Genomic DNA, 18,827 nt, shown 5'->3' with positions numbered 1-18,827 from the left:
CACGATCTCAGCTCACTGCAACCTCTGCCTCCTGGATTCCAGTGATTCTCCTACCTCACCCTCCTGAGTAGCTGGGATTATAGGCATGCACCACCATGCCCAGCTAATTTTTGTATTTTAGTAGAGATAGAGTTTCCCCATGTTGGCCAGGCTGGTCTGAAACTCCTGACCTCAGATGATCCGCCTGCCTTGGCCTCCCAAAGTGCTGGGATTACAGGTGTGAGCCACCAGACCCAGTTTATTTTTAAAATAAAAAATATATATATTTTAAGAGACAAGGTTTCACTATGTTGACCAGGCTGGTCTCAAACTCCTGGCCTCAAGCAGTCCTCTTGCCTCAGTCTTCCAAGTTGTTGGGATTACAGACATGAGCCACTGCATTCAGCCAAGTATCTCTCTTTTTGTTTTACACATTCAACTCCAATCCCTTCATATAACACATGAAAAAAATGAGACCCAGAGATCACGTAAGGTCATATAACTTGTCCAAGATCATGCAACTCGTTCATTCATTCATTTGACAAAGACTTAGTGAGTATCCACCCACTAAGAAGGGATGAGAAGCCACATTTCCTGCCTGCTCTGGACGGCAGTAGGTGCCTGTACGCTCCCATGCTGTTCCCTCTTTCCAGGTTCAACATTTTGGAGCCATCCTTGTTTTCACAGCCAATATTCAGGAGGCCAAGCAGTCCTGCCCCTTCCTTCTTTCCTTCCTTCCTTCCTTCCTTCCTTCCTTCCTTCCATCCTTTTTTTTTTTTTTTGAGACAGAGTCTCTCTGCGATGCCCAGGCTGAAGTGCAATGGCATGAGCTTGGCTCACTTCAACCTCCACCTCCCAGGTTCAAGCGGTTCTCCTGCCTCAGCCTCCCAAGTAGCTGGGATTACAGGCAACGCCATCATGCCTGGCTAATTTTTTTAGTACTTTTAGTAGAGACAGGGTTTCACCATGTTGGCCAGGCTGGTCAGGAACCCCTGACCTCGAGTGATCTGCCCGCCTCAGCCTCCCAAAGTGCTGGGATTACAGGCAAGAGCCACCATGCCCGGCCAGTCCAGCATTTTTCAAGGATCTCTATCCTGTCTGTCCCATCCTTCCATAGCCCCAGCCCACCCAGAACCCTCTCACAGTGGACCCCAGTCTCCCAGAGGCGCCACCAGACTGCCTGCTTCCCTGGAATGCACTTCACCCTCAGCAGTCATGCTGGCCTCCCTAAAAACTCCACACTGCTCACAACCCCCAGCCTCGCATCAAATGATGATTAAGAATTTGGGCTTTGGCCGGGCGTGGTGGCTCACGCTTGTAATCCCAGCACTTTGGGAGGCCGAGGCGGGCGGATCATGAGGTCAGGAGATCGAGACCACGGTGAAACCCCGTCTCTACTAAAAATACAAAAAAATTAGCCGGGCGTGGTGGCGGGCGCCTGTTGTCCCAGCTACTCGGAGAGGCTGAGGCAGGAGAATGGCGTGAACCGGGGAGGCAGAGCTTGCAGTGAGCCGAGATTGCGCCACTGCACTCCAGCCTGGGCGACAGAGCGAGATTCTGTCTCAAAAAAAAAAAAAAAAAAAAAAAAGAATTTGGGCTTTGGAGTTGGGCTGCCTGGCTTCAATCAAATCCTGGCTTTGTCTCTTACTGGACCGTGGGCAAGTTATTTAACCTCTCTGTGCCTGTTTTCTCATATATTTTTATTTATTTATTTATTTATTTATTTATTTATTTATTTATTTATTGAGATGGAGTCTTGCTCTGTCGCCCAGTCTGGAGTGCAGTGGCATGATCTCCACTCACTGCAACCTCTGCCTCCCGGGTTCAAGCCATTCTCCTGCCTCAGCCTCCCGAGTAGCTGGGACTACAGGCTCCCAGCACCATGCCGGGCTAATTTTTTATATTTTTAGTAGAGACGGGGTTTCACCGTGTTAGCCAGCATGGTCTCGAACTCCTGACCTCAGGTGATCCGCCCGCCTCGGCCTCCCAAAGTGCTGGGATTACAGGTGTGAGCCACCGCACCTCGCCTCCTCATCTTTTAAATACAGTAAATGTATTTTATTGACTCTATATAATGTTTTTAATCTGTTTACATTTGAACATCTCTGAAGTCAGAATGCATCTTAAACTGAAGGTATGCCATGGCTTAGTGGATAGTATTTTTTTCTTAGCAGTATATAAAATAATGGTATATCGGCAGGGCACAGTGGCTCACACCTATAAAACCAGCACTTTGGGAGGCTGAAGCAGGTGGATTGCTTGCGGTCAGGAGTTCAAGACCAGCCTGAAAAACACGGTGAGACTCCGTCTCTACTAAAAATACAAAAATTAGCCAGGCGTGGAAGCAGGTGCCTGTAATCCCAGCTACTCAGGAGGCTGAGGCAGAGGAATCACTTGAACCTGAGGGGCAGAGGTTGCAGTGAGCTGAGATCACACCACTGTACTCCAGCCTGGGCAGTAGAGCGAGATTCCGTTTCAAAAAAATAATAATAATAAATTTAAATATTTAAAAACTAAATAATAATATATATTACAATTGATATATTACAATTAATGATAAATTCAGTGAAATGCAGTAGTAGTTACCTTATGGGATTGCTGTGAAGTCTAAATAAGCTAATATAAAATGCTTGAGGCCAGGCACAGTGGCTCACACCTGTAATCCCAGCATGTTGGGAGGCTGAGGCAGGAGGATCGCTTGAACCCAGGGGTTTGAGACCAGCCTAGGCAACATAGTGAGACCCCATCTCTACAAAAAAAATTAAAAATTATCTGGGTGTGTCGGCTGGGCGCGGTGGCTCATGCCTATAATCTCAGCACTTTGGGAGGCCAAGGCGGGTGGATCACGAAGTCGGGGTTCAAGACCAGCCTGACCAACATGGTGAAACCCTGTCTCTACTAACAATACAAAAATTAACTGGGCATGGTGGCACATGCCTGTAATCCCAGCTACTCAGGAAGCTGAGGCGGGAGAATTGCTTGAACCCAGGAGGCGGAGGTTGCAGTAAGCCAAGATTGCGCCACTGCACTCCTGCCTGGGGGATAGAGCAAGACTCCGTCTCAAAAAAAAAAAAAAAAAAAAAAAAAACTAGCTGAGTGTGATGGTGCATGCCTGTGGTCCCAGCTACTCAGGAGGCTGAGGTGGGAAGATCGCTTGAACCCAGGAGATCGAAGCTGAAGTGATCTGAGATCACACCACTGCACTCCAGTTTGGGTGACAGAGTGAGACCCTGTCTTAAAAAAAAAAAAAAGAAAGAAACACAAACTCCACCAACCTCTCGTGCCACATGCTCATGAAGAGCTTACTAGGGGAATTTATATCACAAAGGTTCAGGGAAGGGGCTAGGGTTGTCAGGGACATACTTTGGAGTCTGCCATGTGCCAAACACTGTGGAAACAAAGATAAAAAACCATTAGGTAGCCGGGCACGGTGGCTCATGTCTGTAATCCCAGACTTTTTGGGAGGCCAGGGCGGTTGGATCACCTAAGGTCAGGAGTTCGAGACCAGCCTGGCCAACATGGTGAAACCACGTCTCTACTAAAAATACAAAAATTAGCCAGGTGTGGTGGCAGGTGCCTGTAATCCCAGCTACTCGGGAGGCTGAGGCAGGAGAATCGATTGAACCCAGGAGGAGGAGGTTGCAGTGAGCCGAGATTGTGCCACTGCACTCCAGCCTGGGTGATGGAGCGAGACTCGGTCTCAAAAACAAACAAACAAACAAAAAACCTGTTAGCTGGTGGTTTAATAGGGCAGGGCATGGTTCGGAGGGAAGATGGATTGGTAAAGAAACACCACCACCTTGATGTGACACAGCTGAGGGATGTCTAGAGAAGGGACACCCCCCAGGGGCTCAGAGAAGGATTCTTAGAAGAGGTTGTACCTGAGCCAAAGGAGAAAGACATCCCAGGTATAAGGACAAGCCTGGGCAACGAGCGATGAAAAAGCAGGAGGTGTTTGGGCAGCTACAGGTGATTCAGTATGGCCGTGAGGGGTGCGTTGGGTGGGCGGTGCTGAGAGATAAAGCCACAGGGACGTGTGGGGGCCAGATTCCAGGAAGTATTACACAGGTAGCTCACTTGCTTACTGATGAGAAGTGGGCATGTGGGCCTGGCAGGAAGAGAAGAAGGAAGATAATGTCCAGGGTAGAGTTGGCGCTGCCATGAAGCTCCAGAGAGGTCACAGAGAAGTGATGGGCTCAGGGAGGAAGGTGAGCTTGAACATACGGAATCTGAGATGCCCTGGCAGGGGCATTCAGGTGGAGATTCCACGTAGTGCTACCTTTGAACAGCTCTGGCCTGAGGAGCAGATATAACAAGTGGGAGCTGCTGATGGACAGCCTGGAATGTCAGGGTAAATAAAGGCCAGGCCAGGCGCGGTGGCTTACGTCCGTAATCCCAGCACTTTGGGAGGCTGAGGCGGGCGGATCACCAGGTCAGGAGATTAAGACCATCCTGGCTAACATGGTGAAACCCCATCTCTACTACTAAAATACAAAAAATTAGCCGGGTGTGGTGGTGCATGTCTGTAGTCCCAGCTACTCAGGAGGCTGAGGCAGGGGAATCGCTTGAACCCAGGAGGCGAAGGTTTCAGTGAGCTGAGATGGCGCCACTGCACTCCAGCCTGAAGACAGAGCAAGACTTCGTCTCAAAAAAAAAAACAAAACAAAAGCCAGGTCTATAAACTGCAGGCAAGGAAGAGAGCTAGGGCATTTTTTTTTTCTTTTGAGACAGAGTCTCACTTTGTTGCCCAGGCTGGAGTGCAGTGGTGTGATCTCGGCTTACTGCCACCTCTGCCCCCCGGGTTCAAGCGATTCTCCTGCCTCAGCCCCCCAAGTAGCAGGGACTGCAGGTGCACACCACCATACCCGGCTAATTTTTATATTTTCAGTAGAGACAGAGTTGCACCATTTTGGCCAGGCTAGTCTTGAACTCCTGACCTCAGGTGATCCTCCCACCTCGGCCTCCCAAAGTGCTGGGATTATAGGTGTGAACCAGTGCGCCCAGCCAGGCATGTCTTTAAACAAGAGATTATAACAGCTAATGCTGAATGAGTGCCAGTATATGTGGGACACAGTCTCAAGCATTTTATTTATTTATTTATTGAGACAGGGCCTCACTCTGTAGCCCAGGCTGGAGGGCACTGGTGCAATCACAGCTCACTGCAGCCCCTCCCCGATTCAAGCAATCCTCCTACCTTAGTCTCCCAAGTAGCTGGACAATAGGCACATGTCACCACACCCAGCTGTTTTGAAATTTTTTGGAAGAGACTATCTCACTGTGTTGCTCATTCTGGTCTTGAACTCCTAAGCTCAAGTGATCCGCCCACCTCGGCCTCCCAAAGTGTTTGGATTACAAGCGTGAGCCACTGCACCGGGCCTGTGTTTCTTTCTGTGCACATAAAGCCAGCCCACTGGAGTACGGTCTACAGGGCTGGTATTTCTGAGCACCTCCCAAACAAGGGAGGCTGCTTTGGGTGCAGAAACATTTTCAAATGCCCCCCAAATCCTCTCTGACCTGCCTTCCATGGAGAGGCAGATTCTATGGATCCTTCCCTTGAATCTGGGCTCTGTGTCTGGCTGACCAATGGAATGTGGGAGAAGTGACACTGCTCCACTTTCTGGGCCCACGCCTTAAGGAACTGGCACCTTCCACTCTCTGTCTCTTGGGGGACTCACTCTGGAACCTAGTCACCATCTCTGGGGAAGCCCAGGCTTCAGGAAGAGTCCATATGAGGGGTCCCAGCCAAACGCCAGCATCTCCTGCCACACATATGAGTGATATTACAGCCCCCAGATGTCCAGTTACCCCCAGACTTTTATTTTTCCAAGACCCCAGATATTGTAAAGCAGAGATTAACCCCACAGTGTCCTGCTGGAATTCCTGACTCAAGAAGTCCAGGGCAATGATCAAACAGTGTTTTCGTTTGTTTGTTTTGTTTTTTGAGACGGAGTCTCGCTCTGTCGCCCAGGCTGGAGTGCAGTGGCACAATCTCGGCTCACTGCAACCTCCGCCTCCCGGGTTCAAGCAATTCTCCTGCCTCAGCCTCCCAAGTAGCTGGGCCTACAGGCGCCCGCCACCACGACCAGCTAAATTTTTTTGTATTTTTAGTAGAGTTGGGGTTTCACCGTGTTAGCCAGGATGGTCTCGATCTCCTGACCTTGTGATCCGCCCACCTTGGCCTCCCAAAGTGCTGGGATTATAGGCTTGAGCCACCGCGCCCGGCCCAAACAGTGTTTTTAATGCCACTAGGTATTATTTCTTCAAAACAGATAACTGGTACAGTGGGACAGAAAAAGGAGCCTAGGACATGGCACTAAATGTCTTGGGTTTATGACACGGCTGGCCAGGTCCATCCTAGCCATGTGCACGGGGGGACATTACTTCAGCAACCTAAGCCTCAGTCCTCCCGCCTGCAAAATGGAGTTAATGATGACTAATGTGTATGGCGACAGCGTGTCAGACAGTCTAAGCAGTTTTTTTTTTTTTTTTTTTTGAGATGGAGTCTCGCTCTGTCGCCCAGGCTGGAGTGCAGTGGTGCGATCTCGGCTTACAGTAACCTCTACCTCCCAGGCTCAAGCGATTCTTCTGCCTTAGCCCCCGAGTAGCTGAGATTACAGGCACCTGCCACCATGTCTGGCTAACTTTTGTATTTTTAGTAGAGACGAGGTTTCACCATGTTGGCCAGGCTGGTCTTGAACTCCTGACCCCAAGTGTTCCTCCCTCCTTGGCCTCCAAGGTGCTGGGATTACAGGCGTGAGCCTCCGTGCCCAGCTTTCAGTGTCCTCTTGACATGATGGCTGGCTTCCCCCAGAGGAAGTGATCCAAGAGAGCCAGGCAGAAGCCATGCTGCCTTATAAGGCTTGTCTCAGAAGTCACGCACCATCCCTTCTGGGGATCCCATTGGTTACACTGATGAGCCCCATTCATTGTAGGAAGGTACTATGGGGATCCCACTGATTACACTGATGAGCCTCATTCATTGTGGGAAGGTACTATGGGGATCCCATTGATTACACTGATGAGCCCCATTCATTGTGGGAAGGGACTATACAACAGTAGGAATACCCGGAGGGGCGTTGCAGCCGCAGCCACTTTGGAGGCCGGTTACCGCACATGTGGACACAGTTACTTCTCCAATAACCCCATAAGGTAGATGCTCCTAATAGACATATCTTGTAGATGAGGAAACAGAGGTACAGAAATGAGAAGTAATTTGTTCAGATTCACAGTCTTTTAAGTGGTAAAGCTGGAGAGAACACAGGCGGGCAGATCCAGTGCTGAGGCCTAAGTCACTGTGCTGTCCAACGTCTCAGATACACCGTGAACCTGAAGGAACATGGTGGGCACGAGAGAGCTTCCACTCTGGAAAGCAAAACAGCAGATACGTACAAGAGGGTGCGCTGATGATTCTAAACACAAGTGAAGCAAATGCAAATTGGGAAAGGATGGGAACTCAGGGTCCTAGGAGATGAAGTTGGGGTGATAGAACAGGAAGGGTGGGCTGGGCGAGGTGGCTCACGCCTGTAATCCAGGACTTTGGGAGGCCGAGGCGGGCAGACCATGAGGTCAGGAGATCGAGACCATCCTGGCTAACACAGTGAAATCCCGTCTCTACTAAAAGTACAAAAAATTAGCCCGGTGTGGTGGCGGGTGCCTGTAGTCCCAGCTACTCGGGAGGCTGAGGCAGGAGAATGGCGTGAACCCGGGAGGCGGAGCTTGCAGTGAGCCGAGATCGCCCACTGCACTCCAGCCTGGGTGACAGAGTAAAAATACAAAAAAAAAAGAACAGGAAGGGTGTACCCCAGGGTCTGGGAAGAGCTGACTGTGCAGGGCCAGGGAGTACCAAAGTGGGAGGGCCTCATGGATGGGTTCAGAAGAAGAATGCTTGCTCAGTGGTGAGGTTCAGAGATTGCCATTCCCATCACTTCCAGCACAGGAGCTCTTAATTACAAACCTCTCCTTTGCTTCACTCGATTCAGATGACCCTGTCTCATCCATTCGTTCAGCAAATGTTACTGAGCACGTAACATGTAAGTCAGGCGATAGACTGAACAGGGCAAGATAAGGTCCTTGTTTACCTGGAGCTTAGAGTCCAGCAGGGGAGACAAGTTACTGGCAAATTCTACCAGAGTGATGAGTGCAATGACGGGAAAGCACGGGGGACTTGAGGTGCAGAGGAAGACACCAGAGCAGTCAGCGATAGGTGTTTTTTTTTGTTTTGGTTTGGTTTTTTTGAGACAGAGTCTCCCTCCATCGTCCAGGCTGGATTGCAGTGGCACGATCTCGGCTCACTGCAACCTCTGCCATCCAGATTCAAGTGATTCTCCTGCCTCAGCCTCCTGAGTAGCTGGGATTACAGCTGTCCACCACCATGCCCAGCCAATTTTTTTTTTTTTTTTTTTTGAGATGGAGTCTTGCTTTGTCACCCAGGCTGGAGTGCAGTGGCGTGATCTCGGCTCACTGCAACCTCTGCCTCCTGGGTTTAAGCGATTCTCCTGCTTCAGCCTCTGGAGTAGCTGAGATTACAGGCACACGTCACCACGCCCAGCTAATTTTTGTATTTTTAGTAGAGACAGCGTTTCACCATGTTGGCCAGGCTGGTCTCAAACTCCTGACCTCAGGTGATCCACCTGCTTCGGCTTCCCAAAGTGCTGGGATTACAGGCGTGAGCCACTGCGCCGGCCAGGGATAGGTGTCTTGCATTTAGCAAGTGAGACAAGAGTAGGCCAGATTGGGAAGACTTTTCCCAGCAGAGGGAACAGCCACGCAGAGGCTCAGGGGAGAGCGAGCCAAGATGCTGAGGTGCTTTCCCCTGTTGAGAGCCTGGCTTGTGGGAGGTGGAAGGAGGAGAGCTGGGTGATCTCAGGATCAGAGCAGGGAAGGAGAAGCTAAGGAGGTACTAATGTGGTTCCTCACTGGCATGGAGAGGCCTCTGCACAGGAATGGGCCTCACTCAACCTGTGCTTCTCCCATTCCACCCCCATCCAGGGCGATAAGGGCAGCCAGGCAGCTGAGTACCCTCTCTGCTTATCTTCCCCTGTGGGGGAAGGATTGGCCCTGCTGCTGTGAATGTGGTCCTCATTCCCAGATGCAGAGCCTGCGGGACAGGGCAGAGATTAGGGAAGGGCAGTCGGAGTGGGCGGTGCCCTATCTGGGTCTCCAGGTTTAAGTGTTAATGGGTGCTGCATCCCAGCCTGAAGGAGATGCTCCCTCACGGCAATTAGGATGGCCGGGCTGTGCTTCTCCCACATCTCACTCTCTTTATGGGCACAGGTGGGGATGGAAGAAACTTAAATCCAAAAGTAAAAAATAGGCTGGCGCGGTGGCTCATGCCTGTAATCCCAACACTTTGGGAGGCTGAGGCAGGTAAGGTCAAGAGTTCGAAACCAGCCTGGCCAACATGGTGAAACCCTGTCTCTACTAAAAATACAAAACTTAGTCCGGCGTGGTGGTAGATGCCTGTAGTCCCAGGTACTTGGGAGGCTGAGGCAGGAGAATTGCTTGAACCTGGGAGGTAGAGGTTGCAGTGAGCTGAGATTGTGCCACTGTACTCCAGCCTGGGCGACAGAGCGAGACTCCATTTCAAAAAAAAAAAAAAAAAAGTAAGAAATACATAGGAAGAAGGGGAGAAAGAAAAAGGCTTCTAGGCCAGACACAGTGGCTCACACCTGTAATCCTAGCACTTTAGGAGGCCGAGGCAGGTGGATCACCTGAGGTCAGTAGTTCAAGACCAGCCTGGCCAACATGGCAAAACCCCGTCTGTACTAAAAATACAAAAAACATTAGCCAGGTATGGTGGTGCAGTGCCTGTAATCCCAGCTACTCGAGAGGCTGAGGAAGGAGAATCACTTCAACTCGGGAGGTGGAGTTTGCAGTGAGCCAAGCGTGACAGGAGCGAGACGCCATCTCAAAAAAAAAAAAAAGGCTTCTAATTCCCTGGATTTTTTTTTTCCAAGCCCAAACTAAAAGCAGGCTTGAGTCTCTGCCTCCGATTTCCTGCTGGGGCAAGATAGGGTGAAGAGGACCTGAGCCTGGAGTCCAACCCACTGTGCCCCGTCTCCTCAGCCTCGCCTCCATCTGTGATGCTGTGATATAATAAGAAATATATATTTGATCTTGACCCTGCTCTCTGGCACAGAGCTCCTAAAACCCTTGGAATTTCCCGAGTGACAGTGGTGCCAGGAGCATCTGTTGTTATTCATAAGCCCCTTTCAACCATACCTGAGCTGATGCTGATGGGGTGACTCTTGGAGGATGGGGGCTGGTTGCCAGAGGAACCAACCATGTGATTAGAGGGTTGGAACTTTCAACCCCCCTCCCCAGCCTCCACGTAGGGGGGCGGAGCTGAAGAGTGAGTTCAATTACCAAGGCCAATGATTTAATCAATCATGCTACCTAATGGAGCCTCTATAAAACCCCCAAACAATGGAGTTCAGAGAGCTTCCAGGTTGGAGAAGGCTTGGAGGTGCTGGCAGGATGTCACGCCCAGAGAGGGCATGGAAGCTCTATACCCCTCCCGCAAACCTTACTGGAAGCAACTCTTCCGCCTGGTTTTTCATCTGTATCCTTTGTGATGTAATTTCCTTCCTTCCTTCCTTCCTTCCTCCCTCCCTTCCTCCCTCCCTCCCCCCCTCCCTTCCTTCCTTTCTTCCTTCTTGACAGAGTCTCACTCTGTTGCCCAGGCTGGAGTGCAGTGGTACGATCTTGGCTTACTTCAGCCTCCACCTCCTGAGTTCAAGCGATTCTCCTGCCTCAGCCACCTGAGTAGCTGGGATTACAGGCATGTGCCACCAGGCCTGGCTAATTTTTGTATTTTTAATAGAGACAGGGTTTCACCATGTTTGCCAGGCTGATCTCAAACTCCTGACCTCAAGTGATCTGCCCGCCTTGGCCTCCCAAAGTGCTAGGATTACAGGTGTGAGCCACTGCACCTGGCCTTTTTTCCTGGCTAATTTTTGTATTTTTTGTAGAGACGTGGTTTCACCATGTTGCCCAGGCTGGTCTCAAACTCCTGAGCTCAAGCCATCTGCCCACCTCGGCCTCCCAGAGTGCTGGGATTACAGGCATGAGCCACCGTGCCTGCCCTGTAATATCCTTTAAAACAAACTGGTAAATGTAAGTAAATGTTTCCCTCAGTTTTGTGAGCCATTCTGCCAAATTATTCAACCCAAGGTAGGGGTCGTGGGGACCCCTGAGTGCTAACTGGTCAGTGAGGACAGAAGGCTCAGAGGGGCAGTTGGCATCTGAAGTCAGGGGCAGTCTGTGAGAATGAGCCCTTAAACAGGGGTCTGCACTAACTAGGTACTGAGTGCCAGAGCCGAATTAAATTATAGGACACCCAGTTAATGTCTGCAGAGAATTGGAGAATTGCTTGGCAGGGAGAAAAAACCCACACATCTGGTGTCAGAATGGTATGTGAGAGTATTAAAACACGTTTTTTTTTTTTTCCTTTTTATCACTCCATAAGCAGGGCCTCGGCAGGCCAGTCTCTCCCTCTCCTAATCCAGTGGTCAGCGCCCCTTTGCTTTACCTCCTGCTTCCCCCTTGCCCTCTCCCGGTCTCCACAGCAGGCTGATTCTGTCACTCCCCTGTGTAAGACCACCCCCCAGAGCCCTCAGGTAAGGCCCAAGCTCCTTACCATGTTCTGCAGGCCCTCTAGAATTAAGCTCCCCTGGGGGAGATTGTGTCTGCTTGTTCACCTGGGTTCCCAGAACCTGGCATGGAATAGAGGCTCAGTGAAAGTTTGCTAGAGGGATGAATCGATGCCTGCTCCGGCTCCCACCTCTCTGGCTACATCTGCCTTCATCTCTCCCCATGTGCCCTAGCCTCACGTTTATTCAATTCTCAGATGACCTCTAGTACTTCCCAGAGTACACTGGGTGTTCAAAGGAAAGTCAGATTTCACATTCTCTTCCCTGAAGAAGCTCATGGAACGACTGTGTTTTTCCTACCAAGAACTTGGACTTTGCTCCTTCCATGCCTTCAGCCTAGAAGGCTTAGTAACATCTGACCTGTCCTTCAGGGCTCAGCTCAAATGCTACTACCTATTTATTTATTTATTTGAGACAGAGTTTTGCTCTTTTCACCCAGGCTGGAGTGCAATGGTGCAATCTCAGCTCACTACAACTGCTGCCTCCCAGATTCAAGCAATTATCCTGCCTCAGCCTCCTGAGTAGCTGGGATAACAGGTGCCCGCCACCACACCCAGCTAATTTTTATATTTTTAGTAGAGACGGGGTTTCACCATGTTGACCAAGCTGGTCTCGAACTCGTGACCTCAGGTGATCCACCCACCTCAGCCTCCCAAAGTGCTGGGATTGCAGGCGTGAGCCACCTTGCCCGGCCACTTCTACCTCTTTCATGAAGTCTGCCTTCATGGTTTTATTCAGCCCAGTGAGAACATTCATCCACTTCTTTGCATTCCCAAGGCCCCCTCAGTTCTTCCTTATATGAGAGTTACTGCTTTCATTCATTATTTTATGGACTTATTCACCTAATAACATGTACTGAGAACCTGCTTCGGACAGTACTGGTGGTGCGTGGCTGCAGTCCCAGCTCATTGGAAGGCGGAGGTGGGAGGATCGCACACTAATTTGTAAACCCACTACAAGGTGAGGAAGCTGAACTGAGACTCCTGCATTAATTTGGGACCCCTGAAAGAAGGTAAAACTGTCTCAGGTTGGTTGCAACCTCTGGCATCTGGCAGAAGCAAATGAAATTTCTCTCTGGAGTAAAACATCTCAAATTTAGGCACTTGGAATTCCTACAGATTAAGATCAATAAAATATAAAAACTGGGTACAGTGGTACATACCCATAGTCCCAGCTACTCGGGGGGCTGAGGAGGAGGGTCCCTGGAGCTCAGGAGCTTGAGACTGCAGGACACTATAACTGTGCCTGTGAATAGCCACTGCACTTTAGCCTGGGCAACAGAGCAAGACCTATCCCTAAGAGAAAACAAAATATAATAAAATGTAATATAATTTCACAATCATAGACACACAAGGAAACAATCCACCGTGAATGAGAGTCAGCAGAAACAACTACTATAGATTTAGATCTATAAGGATATTAAAAATTGGAATAAAAACAAAACAATGAATGAAATATTAAAGAAAATGTGGAATAGGCCAGGCATGATGGCTCATTCCTGCAATCCCAGCACTTTGGGAGGCTGAGGTAGAAGGATTGCTTGAGCTCAGGAGTTTGAGATCATCCTTGACAATATAATGAGACTCCAACTTTACTTATTAAAAAAAAAAGGGGGGGGCCAGACACGGTGGCTAACACCTATAATCCCAGCACTTTGGAAGGCCGAGGTGGCGCATGCCTGTAGTCCCAGCTACTCAGGAGGCTGAGGCAGAAGAATCACTTGAATCTGGGAGGCAGAGGTTGCAGTGAGCTGAGATCACGCCACTGCACTCCAGCCCAGGCGACAGAGCGAGACTCCGTCTCAAAAAAAAAAAAAAAAAGCAGGGGAGGCACTGAGCATGGTGGCTCACACCTGTAATCCCAGCCAGCACTTTGGGAGCCCAAGGCAGGTGGATTACCTGAGGTCAGAAGTTCGAGACCAGCCTTGCCCAACATGGTGAAACACCATCTCTACTAAAAATACAAAAATTAGCCAGGCATGGTGGCACGCCCTTGTAATCCTAAGGAGGCTGAGGCACGAGAATCGCTTGAACCTGGGAGGCAGAGGCTGCAGTGAGCGGAGATCATGCCACTGCATGCCAGCCTGGGAGGCAGAGTGAGACACTGTCTCAAAACAACAACAACAACACGCTCCCAAAACCAAAAAAAAAAAACAACAACCAAAAGAGAGAATGTGAAATGAAAAATGAGAAAGCAACAAGATCCCGTCTATACAAAAATAAAAATAAAAAATTAGTTGGACATGGTGGTGCATGCCTGGAATCTGAGCTACTTAGAAAGCTGAGGTGAGAGGATCGATTGAGCCCAGGAGTTTGAGGCTGCAGTGAGCTATGAGCACATTGCATCACTGTACTCTAGCCCGGGCCACAGAGCAAGACCTTATCCGAAAAAAAAAAAAAAAAGGGCCGGGCGCGGTGGCTCACGCCTGTCATCCCAGCACTTTGGGAGGCCGAGGTGGGCGGATCATGAGGTCAGGAGATGGAGACTATCCCGGCTAACACGGTGAAACCCCTGTCTCTTCTAAAAATACAAAAAGTTAGCCGGGCGTGGTGGCAGGCGCCTGTAGTCCCAGCTACTCGGGAGGCTGAGGCAGGAGAATGGCCTGAACCCAGGGGGCGGAGCCTGCAGTGAGCAGAGATCACGCCACTGCACTCCAGCCTGGGCGACAGCGAGACTCCGTCTCAAAAAAATAAAAAGAAAGAAAGAAAGAAAAAAGAAAACAAAAAGAAAGCTGGGCATAGTGGCACACACCTGTGGTATAGTCCCAGCTCCTCAGGAGGTTGATTTGAGCTGAGAGAATCACTTGTTGCCCAGGCTATTCTCAAACTCCTGGCCTCAAGTGATCCTCCTGCCTTGGCCTCCCAAAATGATGGCATTACAGGCATGAGCCACCATGCTGGGCCGAGTCCAGGAGTTTGAATCAGCCTGGGCTGGGCAACATAGCTCCTCTCTCTCTCTCTCTCTTTTTTTTTTTTTTGAAACAAGGTCTTGCTCTGTTGCTCAGGCTGAAGTGTGATGGCACCATCATGGCTCACTGAAGCCTCAAATTCCTGGGCTCAAGCGATCCTCCCACCTCAGCCTCCTGAGTAACTGGGACTACAGGTGCATGCAACCAGGCTTGACTAATTATTTTAGTTTTGTAGAGACAGGGGTCTCACTATGTTGCCCAGGCTGGTCTTGAACTCCTGGCCTCAAGCGATCTTCCCACCTGGGCCTCCCAAAGTGCTGGGATTACAGGTGTGACCCATCACACCCAGCCAAAACAATTAATTAATTACTATTTGGTTTTTTTTGAGACAGGCTCTTGCTCTGTCGCCCAGGCTGGAATGCAGTGGCAGGATCTTAGCTCACTGCAATGTCTGCCTCCTGGTTTCAAGCAAGTCTACTGCCTCAGCCTCCCGAGTAGCTGGGACTACAGGTGCTCGCCACTATGCCCGGCTAATTTTTGTTATGTTTTGTAGAGACGGAGTTTCATCATGTTGCCCAGGCTAGTCTCAAAATCCTAGGCTCAAGCAATCTTCCAGCCTCAGCCTCCCAAAAGTGCTGGAATTACCGATGTGAGCCACAGCTCCTGGCACAATTAATTTTTTTAAATAATAAAGCAACAGAAGACTATAAAAGATGACCAGGGACATTAAAGAGCCAAAAGTATCTTTAGCTGAAAAAATGACATGAAAAATGTAATTGCTGAAGTTTTAAGAAAACTTTTTTTTTTGAGACAGAGTCTCACTCTGTCGCCTGGGCTGGAGTGCAGTGGCACAATCTCGGCTCACTGCAACCTCCACCTCCCAGGTTTAAGCGATTCCCCCGCCTCAGCCTCCCGAGTAGCTGGGATTACAGGCATGCGCCACCACACTCAGCTGATTTTTGTATTTTTAGTCGAGACAGGGATTCACCATGTTGACCAGGCTGGTCTTGAACTCCTGACGACAGGTGATCCACCCGCCTCGGCCTCCCAAAGTGCTGGGATTACAGGCGTGAGCCACCTTGCCCAGCCCCCCAAAAATACTCTTAAATATGACACAAAAAGCACTAAAAGAAAAAAATGAATAAATTAGACTCCACCCAAATTTAAAACTTTTTATTTTCCAAAGACACTGTTAAGAAAATAAAAGGGGCTAGGCATGGTGGCTCACACCTGTATCTCAGCAATTTGGGAGGCCAAGGCAGGTGGATCACCTAAGGTCAGGAGTTCGAGACCAGCCTGGCCAACATGGCAAAACCCCATCTCTACTAAAAATACAAAAATTAGCCAGGCATGGTGGGGTGTGCCTGTAATCCCAGCTACTCGGAAGGCTGAGGCAGGAGAATCGTTTGAGCCCAGGAGGCGGAGGTTGCTGTGCGCCAAGATTGCCCCACTTCACTCCAGCCTGGGCAAAAGAGTGAGACTCCGTCTAATAAATAAATAAATAAATAAATAAATAAATAAATGTACATAGATGGCAAATAAGTACATGAAAAGATACTCAGCATCATTAATCATTAGACAAATGTAAAGTAAAACCACAGTGATGTCTGGGTGCAGTGGCTCACGCCTGTAATCCCAGCACTTTCGGAGATCGAGGCAAGCGGATCACCTGAGGTCAGGAGTTCGAGATTAGCCTGGCCAATATGGTGAAACTCCGTCGCTACTAAAAATACAAAAATTAGCTGGGCATAGTGGCACACGTCTGTAGCCCCAACTACTCGGGCGGCCGAGACAGGAGGATCGCTTGAACCTGGGAGACAGAGGTTGCAGTGAGCTGAGATCATGTCACTGCACTCCAGCCTAGATGACGGAGCAGGACTCCATCTAAAAAAACAAACAAAAAACCACAATGAGATATCACTACGGCACTCACTGGAATGGCTCAAATTAGAAAGTGTTGCTGAAGACGTAGAGCAACTGGAACTTTCACACTGCTGGGAAGACTTTGAAAGGGTACAACCAGCTGGACGCAGCAGCTCACATGTGTAATCCCAGCATTTGGGGAGGCTGAGGCGGGAGGATTGCTTAAAGCCAGGAGTTTGAGACTAGCCTGGGCAACACAGTGAGACTTTATCTCTACTAAAAATTAAAAAAAATTAGCCAGGCATTGGGGCATGCACCCATAGCCTCAGGTACTTGGGAGGCTGAGGTGGGAGGATCACTTAAGCCCAGGAGTTTGAGGCTACAGTGAGCTATGATCATACCACTGCACTCCAACCTGGTTGATAGAGTGAGACTTTATTGCTAAAAATAAATAAATAAATAGGCCGTGGGTGGTGGCTCACACCTGTGATCCCAGCACTTTGGGAGGCCGAGGTGGGCGGATCACGAGGTCAGGAGATCCAGGCCACCCTGGCTAACACAGTGAAACCCCGTCTCTACTAAAAATACAAAAAAAAATTAGCCGGGTGTGGTGGTGGGCGCCTGTAGTCCCAGCTACTCGGGAGGCTGAGGCAGGAGAATGGCGTGAACCCAGGAGGTGGAGCTTGCAGTGAGCCGAGATCATGTCACTGCACTCCAGCCTGGGCGACAGAGCAAGACTCCGTCTCAAATAAATAAATAAATAAATAGCCAGGCGCGGTAGCTCACACCTGTAATCCCAGCACTTTGAGGGGCTAAGACGGGCAGACCACTTAAGGTCAGGAGTTCAAGACCAGTCTGGCCAACATGGCAAAACCCCGTCTCTACTAAAAATACAAAAATTAGCTGGATATGGTGGCTTGCACCTGTAGTCCCAGCTACTTGGGAGGCTGAGGCAGGAGAATTGTTTGAACCCAGGAGATGGAGGTTGCAGTGAGCCAAGACGGCACCGCTGCACTCCAGCCTGGGCGACAGAGTGAGACTTTGTCTCAAAAAAAAATTTTTCTTGGCCAGGCGCGGTGGCTCACATCTGCACTTTGGGAGGCCGAGGCAGGTGGATCACCTGAGGTCAGGAGTTCGAGACCAGCCTGGCCAACATGATGAAACTCCATCTCTACTAAAAATAAAAAAAATTAGCTGGGCATGGTGGCGCATACCTGTAATCACAGCTACACAGGAGGCTGAGGCAGGAGAATCGCTTGAACCCAGGAGGCAGAGGTTGCAGTGAGCCGAGATGGCACCACTGCACTCCAGCCTGGGCAACAAGAGCAAAACTCTGTCTCAAAAAAACCCTTTTTAAAAAAAAATTTTAATAAATAAATGAAATGAAATGGTAAAACCACTTTGGAAAACAATTTTCTTGGTTTCTTAAAAAATTAAACATACTAATTTTATGACCTAGACATTCCACTCCTAGGTATTTACCAAAGAGAAAGGGAAACATATGTCCACACAAAGACTTAAAGATGAATGGTCACAGCAGCTTTATTCATAATAGGTGAAAACTAGAAACAACCCAAATGTTTATGAACAGGTGAATGTATAAACAAATTGTGATACATCCATACAGTGGAATACTACTCAGCACTAAAAGGGGATGAATACTGATGATGCATACAATATCTTGAATGAATCTCAAAATAGTTATTCTGAGTAAAAGAAGGCAGGCAAAAAATAATGCATACTGTACGATTCTATTTACATAAACTTCTAGGGAATGCAAGCTAGTCTAGAGTGACGGAAACAGATCAGTGGTTGTCTGAGGAATGAGGGGCAGAAGAGATTACAAAGAGACATAAGGAAACTTTAGGGGTGGCAATATGTTCATTACTGTGGCTATGGTGAGGGTTTCATGAGTGCACACATTTGTCAAAACTTATCACATCACAAGCTTTAAATATGAACAGTTTATTGAATGTCAATTATACCTCAATAAAGCTGTAAAAAAAAAAAAACTCCAGTGGATAAAAATAATTCAAATATCCATCATTAGGATACTAGATTTGAAAAGTAATATATTTATATAATGGACTACTACTTCATAATAAAAAATAACTACTAATATACACAACAGCATAGATGAATCTCAAAAAGATTGTGTTGAGTGAAATAAGCCAAAAACAAAAAAACTGAATAAGCACTCCATTTATAAGATCAAGAGCAGGTAAAGTGGTCATTATTATTTTTTTATCCTTTTTTTTTGTGGGGGTGGGGGGAATGGAGTCTTACTCTGTCACCAGGCTGGAGTGCAGTGGTGCAATCTCAGCTCACTGCAGCCTCCGCCTCCTGGGTTCAAGCGATTCTCCTGCCTCAGCCTCCCAAGTAGCTGGGATTACAGGCACATGCCACCACGCCCAGCTAATTTTTGT

Source organism: Symphalangus syndactylus, chromosome 20, assembly GCF_028878055.3.
Source record: "Symphalangus syndactylus isolate Jambi chromosome 20, NHGRI_mSymSyn1-v2.1_pri, whole genome shotgun sequence".
NCBI lineage: Eukaryota > Metazoa > Chordata > Mammalia > Primates > Hylobatidae > Symphalangus > Symphalangus syndactylus.
Note: the sequence above shows the minus strand (reverse complement) of the source record.